Source organism: Gorilla gorilla, chromosome X (assembly GCF_029281585.2).
Source record: "Gorilla gorilla gorilla isolate KB3781 chromosome X, NHGRI_mGorGor1-v2.1_pri, whole genome shotgun sequence".
Taxonomy (NCBI): domain Eukaryota; kingdom Metazoa; phylum Chordata; class Mammalia; order Primates; family Hominidae; genus Gorilla; species Gorilla gorilla.
The window spans coordinates 2,819,882-2,835,038 of record NC_073247.2 but is presented as its reverse complement, the minus strand read 5'-3'; positions in this window follow the sequence as shown (position 1 = coordinate 2,835,038).

The following is a 15,157-nucleotide window of genomic DNA, read 5'->3' as shown; positions in this document are numbered from 1 at the left end:
TATACAGATAGCGGTGTAGATATTTTCTTGTTTACACAGATAGCAGTGTAGATATTTCCATGTTTATACAGATATCGGTGTAGATATCTCCATTTTAATACAGATGGTCGTGTAGATATGAATATGTTCATTCAGATGTCAGCGCAGCTATTTCCATGTTCATACAGATGGCGGTGTAGATATTTCCATGTTCATACAGATAGCGTTGTAGTTATTTCCATGTGTAAAGAGATAGCTGTGTAGATATTTCCATGTATATGCAGATAGCTGTGTAGATATTTCCATTTTCATGCAGATAGCGGTGTAGATATTTCCATGTTCAAACAGATAGCGGTGTAGATATTTCCATGTTCATAGAGATAGCGGTGTAGATATTTCCATGTTTATACAGATTGCGGTGAAGATGTATGCATATTTACGCAGATAGCGGTGTAATTATTTCCATGTTCATACAGATAGCTGTGTAGATATTTCCGTGTTCATCCAGATGGCAGTGTAGATATATCCATGTTCATACAGATAGCTGTGTAGATATTTCCATGTTCATACAGGTAGTGGTGTAGATATTTCCATGTTCATACAGATAGCGGTGTAGCTATTTCCATGTTCATACAGATAGCGGTGTAGAAATTTCCATGTTCATAGAGATAGCAGTGTAGATATTTCCAAGTTTATACAGATAGCGGTGTAGATATCTCCATCTTAATATAGACGGCGGTGTAGATATTTATATGTTCATACAGATGGCGGTGCAGATATTTCCATGTTCATACAGATGGCGGTGTAGCTATTTCCATGTTTATAGAGATAGCGCTGTACTTATTTCCACGTGTAAAGAGATAGCTTTGTAGGTATTTCCATGAATAATCAGATCGCTGTGTAGATATTTCCATTTTCATGCAGATAGCGGTGTAGATATTTCCATGATCAAACAGATAGCGGTGTAGATATTTCCATGTTCATACAGATAGCAGTGTAGATATTTCCATGTTTATACAGATAGCGGTGAAGATGTATGCTTGTTTACACAGATAGCGATATAGATATTTCCATGTTCATACAGATAGCGGTGTAGATATTTCCATGTTTATACAGATAGCGGTGTAGATATTTCCAAGTTTATACTGATAGCGGTGTAGATATCTCCATCTTAAAACAGATGGCGGTGTAGATAGTTATATATTTATACAGATGGTGGAGCAGATATTTCCATGTTCATACAGATGGCGGTGTAGATATTTCCGTGTTTATAGAGATAGCGGTGTAGTTATTTCCATGTGTAAAGAGATAGCTTTGTAGATATTTCCATGTATATGCAGATAGCTGTGTAGATATTTCTATTTTCATGAAGATAGCTGTTTATATATTTCCATGTTCGTACAGATAGCGGTGCAGATATTTCCATGTTCATACAGATAGCGGTGTAGATATTTCCATGTTTATACAGATAGCGGTGAAGATCTATGTATGTTTACACAGATAGCGGAGTAGATATTTCCATGTTCATCCAGATGGATGTGTAGATATTTCCATGTTCTTACAGATAGCGGTGTAGCTATTTCCATGTTCATACAGATAGCGGTGTAGATATTTCCATGTTTATACAGGTAGCGGTGTAGATATTTCAATGTTCATACAGATAGCGGTGTAGATATTTCAATGTTCATACCGATAGCGGTTTAGATATTTCCTTCTTAATACAGATGGCGGTGTAGATATTTATATGTTCATACAGATGGCGGTGCAGATATTTCCATGTTCCTACAGATGTTGCTGTAGATATTTCCATGTTTATAGAGATAGCGGAGTACTGATTTCCATGTGTTAAGAGATAGCTGTGTAGATATTTCCATGTGTATGCAGATAGCTGTGTAGATATTTCCATATTCATGCAGACAGCGGTGTAGATATTTCCATGTTCAGATAAGCGGTGTAGATATTTCCATGTTCATTCAGATAGCTTTGTAGATATTTCCATGTTCATACAGATAGCGGTGCAGATATTTCCATGTTCATACAGATAGCGGTGTAGATATTTCCATGTTCATACAGATAGCGGTGCTGATATTTCCATGTTTATACAGGTAGAAGTGTAGATATTTCCATGTTTATACAGATAGCGGTGTAGATATTTCCATGTTTATTCAGATAGCGGTGTATATATTTCCATGTTTATACAGATAGCAGTGTAGAAATCTCCATCTTAATACAGAAGGCGGTGTAGATATTTATATGTTCATACAGATGGCGGTGCAGATATTTCCATGTTCATACAGATGGCGGTGTAGATATTTCCATGTTCATACAGATAGCGGTGTAGTTATTTCCATGTGTAAAGAGATAGCTGTGTAGATATTTCCATGTATATGCAGATAGTAGTGTAGATATTTCCATTTTCATGCAGATAGCGGTGTAGATATTTCCATGTTCAAACAGATAGCGGTTTAGATATTTCCATGTTCATACAGATAGCGATGTAGATATTTCCACGTTCATACAGATAGCGGTGTAGATATTTCCATGTTTATACAGATAGTGGTGAAGATCTATGCATGTTTACACAGATAGCGGAGTAGATATTTCCATGTTCATCCAGATGGCTGTGTAGATATTTCCATGTTCATACAGATAGCGGTGTAGCTATTTCCATGTTCATACAGATAGCGGTGTAGATATTTCCATGTTCATACAGATAGCGGTGTAGATATTTCCATGTTCATACAGATAGCGGTGCTGATATTTCCATGTTTATACAGGCAGCGGTGTAGCTATTTCAATGTTCATACAGATAGCGGTGTAGATATTTCAATGTTCATGCAGATAGCGGTTTAGATATTTCCTTCTTAATACAGATGGTGGTGTAGATATTTATATGTTCATACAGATGGCGGTGCAGATATTTCCATGTTCATACAGATGGCGGTGTAGATATTTCCATGTTTATAGAGATAGCGGTGTACTTATTTCCATTTGTTAACAGATAGCTGTGTAGATATTTCCATGTGTATGCAGATAGCTGTGTAGATATTTCCATTTTCATGCAGACAGCGGTGTGGATATTTCCATGTTCAAACAGATAGCGGTGTAGATATTTCCATGTTCATACAGATAGCGGTGTAGATATTTCCATGTTCATACAGATAGCGGTGTAGATATTTCCATGTTAATACAGATAGCGGTGTAGATAATTCCATGTTCATACAGATAGCGGTGCTGATATTGCCATGTTTATACAGTTAGTGGTGTAGATATTTCCATGTTTATACAGATAGCTGTGTAGATATTTCCATGTTTATACAGATATCGGTGTAGATATTTCCATGTTTATGCAGATAGCAGTGTAGATATCTCCATCTTAATACAGATGGCGGTGTATATATTTAGATGTTCATACTGATGGCGGTGCACATATTTCCATGTTCATACAGGTGGCGGTGCAGATATTTCCATGTTCATACAGATAGCGGTGTAGTTATTTCCATGAGTAAAGAGATAGCTGTGTAGATATTTAAATGTATATGCAGACAGCAGTGTAGATATTTCCATTTTCATGCAGATAGCGGTGTAGATATTTCCATGTTCAAACAGATAGTGGTGTAGATATTTCCATGTTCATCCAGATGGCTGTGTAGATATTTCCATGTTCATACAGATGGCGGTGTAGCTATTTCCATGTTCATACAGATAGCGGTGTAGATATTTCCATGTTCATACAGATAGCGGTGTAGATATTTCCATGTTCATACAGATAGCGGTGCTGATATTTCCATGTTTATACAGGCAGCGGTGTAGCTATTTCAATGTTCATACAGATAGCGGTGTAGATATTTCAATGTTCATACAGATAGCGGTTTAGATATTTCCTTCTTAATAGAGATGGCGGTGTAGATATTTATATGTTCATACAGATGGCGGTGCAGATATTTCCATGTTCATACAGATGGCGGTGTAGATATTTCCATGTTTATAGAGATAGCGGAGTACTTATTTCCATGTGTTAACAGATAGCTGTGTAGATATTTCCATGTGTATGCAGATAGCTGTGTAGATATTTCCATTTTCATGCAGACAGCGGTGTAGATATTTCCATGTTCAAACAGATAGCGGTGTAGATATTTCCATGTTCATACAGATAGCGGTGTAGATATTTCCATGTTCATACAGATAGCGGTGTAGATATTTCCATGTTCATACAGATAGCGGTGTAGATAATTCCATGTTCATACAGATAGCGGTGCTGATATTTCCATGTTTATACAGGTAGTGGTGTAGATATTTCCATGTTTATACAGATAGCTGTGTAGATATTTCCATGTTGATACAGATAGCGGTGTAGATATTTCCATGTTTATGCAGATAGCAGTGTAGATATCTCCATGTTAATACAGATGGCGGTGTAGATATTTATATGTTCATACTGATGGCGGTGCACATATTTCCATGTTCATACAGGTGGCGGTGTAGATATTTCCATGTTCATACAGATAGCGGTGTAGTTATTTCCATGAGTAAAGAAATAGCTGTGTAGATATTTAAATGTATATGCAGACAGCAGTGTAGATATTTCCATTTTCATGCAGATAGCGGTGTAGATATTTCCATGTTCAAACAGATAGTGGTGTAGATATTTGCATGTTCATACAGATAGCAGTGTAGATATTTCCATGTTCATACAGATAGCGGTGTAGATATTTCCGTGTTTATACAGATAGCGGTGAAGTTGTATGCATGTTTACACAGATAGCGGTGTAGATATTTCCATGTTCATCCAGATGGCTGTGTAGATATATCCATGTTCACACAGATAGCGGTTTAGCTATTTCCATGTTCATACAGATAGCGGTGTAGATATTTCCATGTTCATACAGATAGCGGTGTAGATATTTCCATGTTCATACAGATAGCGGTGCTGATATTTCCGTGTTTATACAGGCAGCGGGTTAGATATTTCCATGTTTATACAGATAGCGGTTTAGATATTTCCTTCTTAATACAGATGGCGGTGTAGATATTTATATGTTCATACAGATGGCGGTGTAGATATTTCCATGTTGATACAGATAGCGGTGTAGATATTTCCATGTTCATACAGATAGCGGTGCTGATATTTCCATGTTTATACAGGCAGCGGTGTAGATATTTCCATGTTTATACAGATAGCGGTTTAGATATTTCCTTCTTAATACAGATGGCCGTGTAGATATTTATATGTTCATACAGATGGCGGTGGAGATATTTCCTTGTTTATACAGATGGCGGTGTAGATATTTCCATGTTTATAGATATAGCGGTGTAGTTATTTCCATGTGTAAAGAGATAGCTGTGTAGGTATTTCCATGTATATGCAGATAGCTTTGTAGATATTTCCATTTTCATGCAGATAGCGGTGTAGATATTTACATGTTCAAACAGATAGCGGTGTAGATATTTCCATGTTCATTCAGATAGCTTTGTAGATATTTCCATGTTCATACAGATAGCGGTGTAGATATGTCCATGTTCATACAGATAGCGGTGTAGATATTTCCATGTTCATACAGATAGCGGTGCTGATATTTCCATGTTTATACACGTAGCAGTGTAGATATTTCCATGTTTATACAGATAGCGGTGTAGATATTTCCATGTTTATACAGATAGCGGTGTAGATATTTCCATGTTTATTCAGATAGCGGTGTGGATATCTCCATCTTAATACAGATGGCGGTGTAGATATTTATATGTTCATACAGATGGCGGTGCAGATATTTCGATGTTCATACAGATGGCGGTGTAGATATTTCCATGTTCATACAGATAGCGGTGTAGTTATTTCCATGTGTAAAGAGATAGCTGTGTAGATATTTCCATGTATATGCAGATAGCAGTGTAGGTATTTCCATTTTCATGCAGATAGCGGTGTAGATATTTCCATGTTCAAACAGATAGCGGTGTAGATATTTCCATGTTCATCCAGATGGCTGTGTAGATATATCCATGTTCACACAGATAGCGGTGTAGCTATTTCCATGTTCATACAGATAGCGGTGTAGATATTTCCATTTCATCCAGATAGCGGTGTAGTTATTTCCATGTTTATACAGGCAGCGGTGTAGATATTTCCATGTTTATACAGATAGCGGTTTAGATATTTCCTTCTTAATACAGATGGCGGTGTAGATATTTATATGTTCATACAGATGGCGGTGTAGATATTTCCATGTTGATACAGATAGCGGTGTAGATATTTCCATGTTCAAACAGATAGCGGTGCTGATATTTCCATGTTTATACAGGCAGCGGTGTAGAGATTTCCATGTTTATTCAGATAGCGGTTTAGATATTTCCTTCTTAATACAGATGGCCGTGTAGATATTTATATGTTCATACAGATGGCGGTGCAGATATTTCCTTGTTTATACAGATGGCGGTGTAGATATTTCCATGTTTATAGATATAGCGGTGTAGTTATTTCCATGTGTAAAGAGATAGCTGTGTAGGTATTTCCATGTATATGCAGATAGCTTTGTAGATATTTCCATTTTCATGCAGATAGCGGTGTAAATATTTACATGTTCAAACAGATAGCAGTGTAGATATTTCCATGTTCATTCAGATAGCTTTGTAGATATTTCCATGTTCATACAGATAGCGGTGTAGTTATTTCCATGTGTAAAGAGATATCTGTGTAGATATTTCCATGTATATGCAGATAGCAGTGTAGTTATTTCCATTTTCATGCAGATAGCGGTGTAGATATTTCCATGTTCAAACAGATAGCGGTTTAGATATTTCCATGTTCATACAGATAGTGGTGTAGATATTTCCATGTTCATACAGATAGCGGTGTAGATATTTCCATGTTCATACAGATAGCGGTGTAGATATTTCCATGTTTATACAGGCAGCGGTGTAGATATTTCAATGTTCATACAGATAGCGGTGTAGATATTTCAATGTTCATACCGATAGCGGTTTAGATATTTCCTTCTTAATACAGATGGTGGTGTAGATATTTATATGTTCATACAGATGGCGGTGCAGATATTTCCATGTTCCTACAGATGTTGCTGTAGATATTTCCATGTTTATAGAGATAGTGGAGTACTTATTTCCATGTGTTAAGAGATAGCTGTGTAGATATTTCCATGTGTATGCAGATAGCTGTGTAGATATTTCCATATTCATGCAGACAGCGGTGTAGATATTTCCATGTTCAAACAGATAGCGGTGTAGATATTTCCATGTTCATACAGATAGCGGTGTAGATATTTCCATGTTCATTCAGATAGCTTTGTAGATACTTCCATGTTCATACAGATAGCGGTGCAGATATTTCCATGTTCATACAGATAGCAGTGTAGATATTTCCATGTTCATACAGATAGCGGTGCTGATATTTCCATGTTTATACAGGTAGCAGTGTAGATATTTCCATGTTTATACAGATAGCGGTGTAGATATTTCCATGTTTATACAGATAGCGGTGTAGATATTTCCATGTTTATTCAGATAGCGGTGTAGATACTTCCTTGTTTATACAGATAGCAGTGTAGAAATCTCCATCTTAATACAGATGGCGGTGTAGATATTTATATGTTCATACAGATGGCGGTGCAGATATTTCCATGTTCACACAGATGGCGGTGTAGTTATTTCCATGTTCATACAGATAGCGGTGTAGTTATTTCCATGTTTATACAGATAGCGGTGTAGATATCTCCATCTTAATACAGATGGCGGTGTAGATATTTATATGTTCATACAGATGGCGGTGCAGATATTTCCATGTTCATACAGATGGCGGTGTGGATATTTCCATGTTCATATAGATAGCGGTGTAGTTATTTCCATGTGTAAAGAGATAGCTGTGTAGATATTTCCATGTATATGCAGATAGCAGTGAAGATATTTCCATTTTCATGTAGATAGCGGTGTAGATATTTCCATGTTCAAACAGATAGCGGTTTAGATATTTCCATGTTCATACAGATAGCGGTGTAGATATTTCCACGTTCATACAGATAGCGGTGTAGATATTTCCATGTTTATACAGATAGCGGTGAAGATCTATGCATGTTTACACAGATAGCAGAGTAGATATTTCCATGTTCATCCAGATGGCTGTGTAGATATTTCCATGTTCATACAGATAGGGGTGTAGCTATTTCCATGTTCATACAGATAGCGGTGTAGCTATGTCCATGTTCATACAGATAGCGGTGTAGATATTTCCATGTTCATACAGATAGCGGTGCTGATATTTCCATGTTTATACAGGCAGCGGTGTAGCTATTTCAATGTTCATACAGATAGCGGTGTAGATATTTCAATGTTCATACAGATAGCGGTTTAGATATTTCCTTCTTAGTACAGATGGCGGTGTAGATATTTATATGTTCATACAGATGGCGGTGCAGATATTTCCATGTTCATACAGATGGCGGTGTAGATATTTCCATGTTTATAGAGATAGCGGAGTACTTATTTCCATGTGTTAAGGGATAGCTGTGTAGATAGTTCCATGTGTATGCAGATAGCTGTGTAGATATTTCCATTTTCATGCAGACAGCGGTGTAGATATTTCCATGTTCAAACAGATAGCGGTGTAGATATTTCCATGTTCATACAGATAGCGGTGTAGATATTTCCATGTTCATACAGATAGCGGTGTAGATATTTCCATGTTTATACAGATAGCGGTGTAGATAATTCCATGTTCATACAGATAGCGGTGCTGATATTTCCATGTTTATACAGGTAGTGGTGTTCATATTTCCATGTTTATACAGATAGCTGTGTAGATATTTCCATGTTTATACAGATAGCGGTGTAGATATTTCCATGTTTATGCAGATAGCAGTGTAGATATCTCCATCTTAATACAGATGGCGGTGTAGATATTTATATGTTCATACTGATTGCGGTGCACATATTTCCATATTCATACAGGTGGCGGTGTAGATATTTCCATGTTCATACAGATAGCGGTGTAGTTATTTCCATGAGTAAAGAGATAGCTGTGTAGATATTTAAATGTATATGCAGACAGCAGTGTAGATATTTCCATTTTCATGCAGATAGCGGTGTAGATATTTCCATGTTCAAACAGATAGTGGTGTAGATATTTCCATGTTCATACTGATAGCAGTGTAGATATTTCCATGTTAATACAGATAGCGGTGTAGATATTTCCATGTTTATACAGATAGCGGTGAAGTTCTATGCATGTTTACACAGATAGCGGTGTAGATATTTCCATGTTCATCCAGATGGCTGTGTAGATATATCCATGTTCACACAGATAGCGGTGTAGCTATTTCCATGTTCATACAGATAGCGGTGTAGATATTTCCATGTTCATACAGATAGCGGTGTAGATATTTCCATGTTCATACAGATAGCGTTGTAGTTATTTCCAAGTTTATACAGGCAGCGGTGTAGATATTTCCATGTTTATACAGATAGCGGTTTAGATATTTCCTTCTTAATACAGATGGCGGTGTAGATATTTATATGTTCATACAGATGGCGGTGTAGATATTTCCTTGTTTATACAGGTGGCGGTGTAGATATTTCCATGTTTATAGATATAGCGGTGTAGTTATTTCCATGTGTAAAGAGATAGCTGTGTAGGTATTTCCATGTATATGCAGATAGCTTTGTAGATATTTCCATTTTAATGCAGATAGCGGTGTAGATATTTACATGTTCAAACAGATAGCGTTGTAGATATTTCCATGTTCATTCAGATAGCTTTGTAGATATTTCCATGTTCATACAGATAGCGGTGTAGATATTTCCATGTTCATACAGATAGCGGAGTACTTATTTCCATGTGTTCAGAGATAGCTGTGTTGATATTTCCATGTGTATGCACATAGCTGTGTAGATATTTCCATATTCATGCAGACAGCGGTGTAGATATTTCCATGTTGAAGCAGATAGCGGTGTAGATATTTCCATGTTTATACAGGCAGCGGTGTATATATTTCAATGTTCATACAGATAGCGGTGTAGTTATTTCCATGTGTAAAGAGATAGCTGTGTAGATATTTCCATGTATATGCAGATAGCAGTGTAGATATTTCCATTTTCATGCAGATAGCGGTGTAGATATTTCCATGTTCATACAGATAGCGGTGCTGATATTTCCATGTTTATACAGGTAGCGGTGTAGATATTTCCATGTTTATACAGGTAGCCGTGTAGATATTTCCATGTTTATACAGATAGCGGTGTAGATATTTCCATGTTTATACAGATAGCGGTGTAGATATTTCCATGTTTATTCAGATAGCGGTGTAGATATTTCCATGTTTATACAGATAGCAGTGTAGAAATCTCCATCTTAATACAGATGGCGGTGTAGATATTTATATGTTCATACAGATGGCGGTGCAGATATTTCCATGTTCATACAGAGGGCGGTGTAGATATTTCCATGTTCATACAGATAGCGGTGTAGTTATTTCCATGTGTAAAGAGATAGCTGTGTAGATATTTCCATGTATATGCAGATAGCAGTGTAGATATTTCCATTTTCATGCAGATAGCGGTGTAGATATTTCCATGTTCAAACAGATAGCGGCTTAGATATTTCCATGTTCATACAGAGAGCGGTGTAGATATTTCCACGTTCATACAGATAGCGGTGTAGATATTTCCATGTTTATACAGATAGCGGTGAAGATCTATGCATGTTTACTCAGATAGCGGAGTAGATATTTCCATGTTCATCCAGATGGCTGTGTAGATATTTCCATGTTCATACAGATAGCGGTGTAGCTATTTCCATGTTCATACAGATAGCGGTGTAGATATTTCCATTTTCATACAGGCAACGGTGTAGATATTTCAATGTTCATACAGATAGCGGTGTAGATATTTCAATGTTCATACCGATAGCGGTTTAGATATTTCCTTCTTAATACAGATGGAGGTGTAGATATTTATATGTTCATACAGATGGCGGTGCAGATATTTCCATGTTCCTACAGATGTTGCTGTAGATATTTCCATGTTTTTAGAGATAGCGGAGTACTTATTTCCATGTGTTAAGAGATAGCTGTGTAGATATTTCCATGTGTATGCACATAGCTGTGTAGATATTTCCATATTCATGCAGACAGCGGTGTAGATATTTCCATGTTCATACAGATAGCGGTGCTGATATTTCCATGTTTATACAGGTAGCGGTGTAGATATTTGCATGTTCATACTGATAGCGGTGTAGATATTTCCATGTTTACACAGATAGCGGAGTAGATATTTCCATGTTTATACAAATAGCTTTGTATGTATTTCCTTGTTTTTACAGATATCGGTGTAGACATTTCCACGTTTATAGAGATTGTGGTGTAGATATTTCCATGTTTATACAGATAGCGGTGTAGGTATTTCCAAGTTTATAGAGATAGCGGTTTAGACATTTCCATGTTCCTACAGATGGTGCTGTAGATATTTCCATGTGCATACAAATTGCGGTGTAGATATTTCCGTATTTATAAATATAGCGGTGTAGATATTTCCATGTTTATCCAGATAGCGGTGTACGTATTTCCATGTATATACAGATGGCGTTGCAGACATTTCCATGTTTATAGAGATAGCGTTGTAGATATTTCCATGTTCCTACAGATGGCGGTGTAGATATTTCCATGTTTACAGAGTTGGCGGTGTAGATATTTCCACGTTCATACAGATGGCGGTGTAGATATTTCCATGTTAATACAGATAGCGGGGCAGGTATTTCCATGTTTATTCTCATTACGCTGTAGATATTTCCATGTTTTTACAGATAGCTGTGTAGATATTTCCATGTTTATACACATGGCGGTGTAGATATTTCCACGTTCATAGGGATGGCGTTGTAGATATTTCCATCTTTATAGAGGTGGCAGTGTAGATATTTCCATCTTAATACAGATAGAGGTGTAGATATTTCCATGTTTAAACAGATGGCGGTGTAGATATTTCCATCTTTATAGAGATTGCGCTGTAGATATTTCCATATTCATACAGATGGCGGTGTAGATATTTCCATGTTTATGTAGATGGCGGTGTAGATATTTCCATCTTAATACAGATAGCGGTGTAGATATTTCTATGTTTATGCAGATGGCGGTGTAGATATTTTCATGTCGATACAGATGGCGGTGTAGGTATTTCCATGTTTATAGAGAGAGCGGTGTAGATATTTCCAAGTTGATAGAGATAGCGGTGTAGATATTTCCATGTATATACAGATAGCGGTGTAGATATTTCCATGTTTATACAGATAGCGGTGTACGTATTTCCATGTATATACAGATGGCGTTGTAGACATTTCCATGTTTATAGAGATAGCGTTGTAGATATTTCCATGTTCCTACAGATGGCGGTGTAGATATTTCCATGTTTACAGAGTTGGCGGTGTAGATATTTCCACGTTCATACAGATGGCGGTGTAGATATTTCCATGTTAATACAGATAGCGGGGCAGGTATTTCTATGTTTATACACATTACGCTGAAGATATTTCCATGTTTTTACAGATAGCTGTGTAGATATTTCCATGTTTATACAGATGGCGGTGTAGATATTTCCATGTTCATAGGGATGGCGTTGTAGATATTTCCATCTTTATAGAGATGGCAGTGTAGATATTTCCATCTTAATACAGATAGAGGTGTAGATATTTCCATGTTTAAACAGATGGCGGTGTAGATATTTCCATCTTTATAGAGATTGCGCTGTAGATATTTCCATATTCATACAGATGGTGGTGTAGATATTTCCATGTTTATAAAGATGGCGGTGTAGATATTTCCATCTTAATACAGATAGCGGTGTAGATATTTCTATGTTTATGCAGATGGCGGTGTAGATATTTTCATGTCGATACAGATGGCGGTGTAGGTATTTCCATGTTTATAGAGAGAGCGGTGTAGATATTTCCAAGTTGATAGAGATAGCGGTGTAGATATTTCCATGTATATACAGATAGCGGTGTAGATATTTCCATGTGTATACAGATAGCGGTGTAGATATTTCAATGTTCATACAGATGGCGTTGTAGATATTTCCATGTTCATACAGTTGGCGGTGTAGATATTTCCACGTTTATAGAGATAGCGGTGTAGTTATTTCCATGTTTATAGAGATTGCGTTGTAGATATTTCCATGTTTATACAAATAGCAGTGTAGGTATTTCAATGTTTATAAAGATTGCAGTGTAGATATTTCAATGTTTATAGAGATAGTGGTGTAGATATTTCCCTGTTTTACAGGTAGCAGTTTAGATATTTCCATGTTTATAGAGATAGCCGTGTAGATATTTCCATATATATTCAGATAGCGGTGTAGATATTTCCATGTTCATACATATGGCGGTGTAGATATTTCCATCTTTATAGAGATGGCAGTGTAGATATTTCCATCTTAATACAGATAGAGGTGTAGATATTTCCATGTTTAAACAGATTGCGGTGTAGATATTTCCATCTTTATAGAAATTGCCCTGTAGATATTTCCATGTTCATACAGATGGCGGTTTAGATATTTCCATATTTATATCGATGGCGGTGTAGTTATTTCCATCTTAATACAGATAGCAGTGTAGATATTTCCATGTTTATACAGATGGCGGTGTAGATATTTTCATGTCGATCCAGATGGCGGTGTAGGTATTTCCATGTTTATAGAGATAGCGGTGTAGATATTTCCATGTTGATAGAGATAGCGGTGTTGATATTTCCATGTATATACAGATAGCGGTGTAGATATTTCCATGTTTATACAGATAGCGGTGAAGATATTTCAATGTTCATACAGATGACGTTGTAGATAATTCCATGTTCATACAGATGGTGGTGTAGATATTTCCACGTTTATAGAGATAGCGGTGTAGTTATTTCCATGTTTATAGAGATAGCGTTGTAGATGTTTCCATGTTTATACAAATAGCAGTGTAGGTATTTCAATGTTTATAAAGATAGCAGTGTAGATGTTTCAATGTTTATAGAGATAGCGGTGTAGATATTTCCCTGTTTTACAGGTAGCGGTTTAGATATTTCCATGTTTATGCAGATAGCAGTGTAGATATTTCCATGTTTATAGAGATAGAGGTGTAGTTATTTCCATGTTTATATAGATAACGGTGTAGATATTTCCATGTTTATAGAGATAGCGGTGTATATATTTCCATGTATATACAGATAGCGGTGTAGTTATTTCCATGTTTATACAGATGGCCCTGTAGGTATATCCATGTTTATAGAGATGGCGGTGTAGTTATTTCCTTGTTTATACAGATAGCGGTGTAGATATTTCCATGTTCATACGGATAGCGCTGTAGATATTTCCATGTTTAGAGATAGCGGTGTAGATATTTCCATGTTTATACAGATAGCGGTGTAGATATTTCCATGTTTATACAGGTAGCGCTGTAGATATTTCCATATTTGTACAGGTAGCAGTGAAGATATTTCCATATTTATACAGCTAGCGGTGCAGATATGTGAATTCATTAAACCTCTTTTTCTTTATAAATGACCCAGTCTTGGGTATGTCTTTATCAGCAGCATGAAAATTGACTAATACACTCACTGTCCATGAATGATACTCTGTTAGCCCATTTGCATTGTTATAAAGAAATACCTGAGGTTGGGTAATTAATAAAGAAATGAGGTTTATTTGGCTCCTTGTTCTGAAGGCTGTACGTGAAGCATAGTACTGGCACCTGCTTCCAGGGAGGGCCTCAGGAACCTTCCAATCATGGTGGAAGGTGAAGGGAAACCAGCATATCACATGGTGAGAGAGGAAGCAAGAGAGACAGGGAGGAGGTGTCAGTCTCTTTTAAACAACCAGTTATCGCATGAACTCACAGGGTAAGAACTCATTCATTACCAAGAGGACAGCACCAAGCCATTCAGGAGGCATCTATCTCCAACATTGGGGATCACATTTTAACGTGAGATTTGAAGGGGACAAACATCCAAACTATGTCAGATACCAAAGCTGACAATGCTTAGGATCTTTAGCTGTTCCAGGTTCTGGGAAAAGGGAGAGAGTTAGCTTCCCTCGTCTATGCTGTGCTACTCCATATTATATTAGTAATTATTGTTCTCTAAAGGTTCTTGAAAGCAAATAAACAAATGCAAGGCAAAACATATGAAATGCAAGGCAAAACATATGA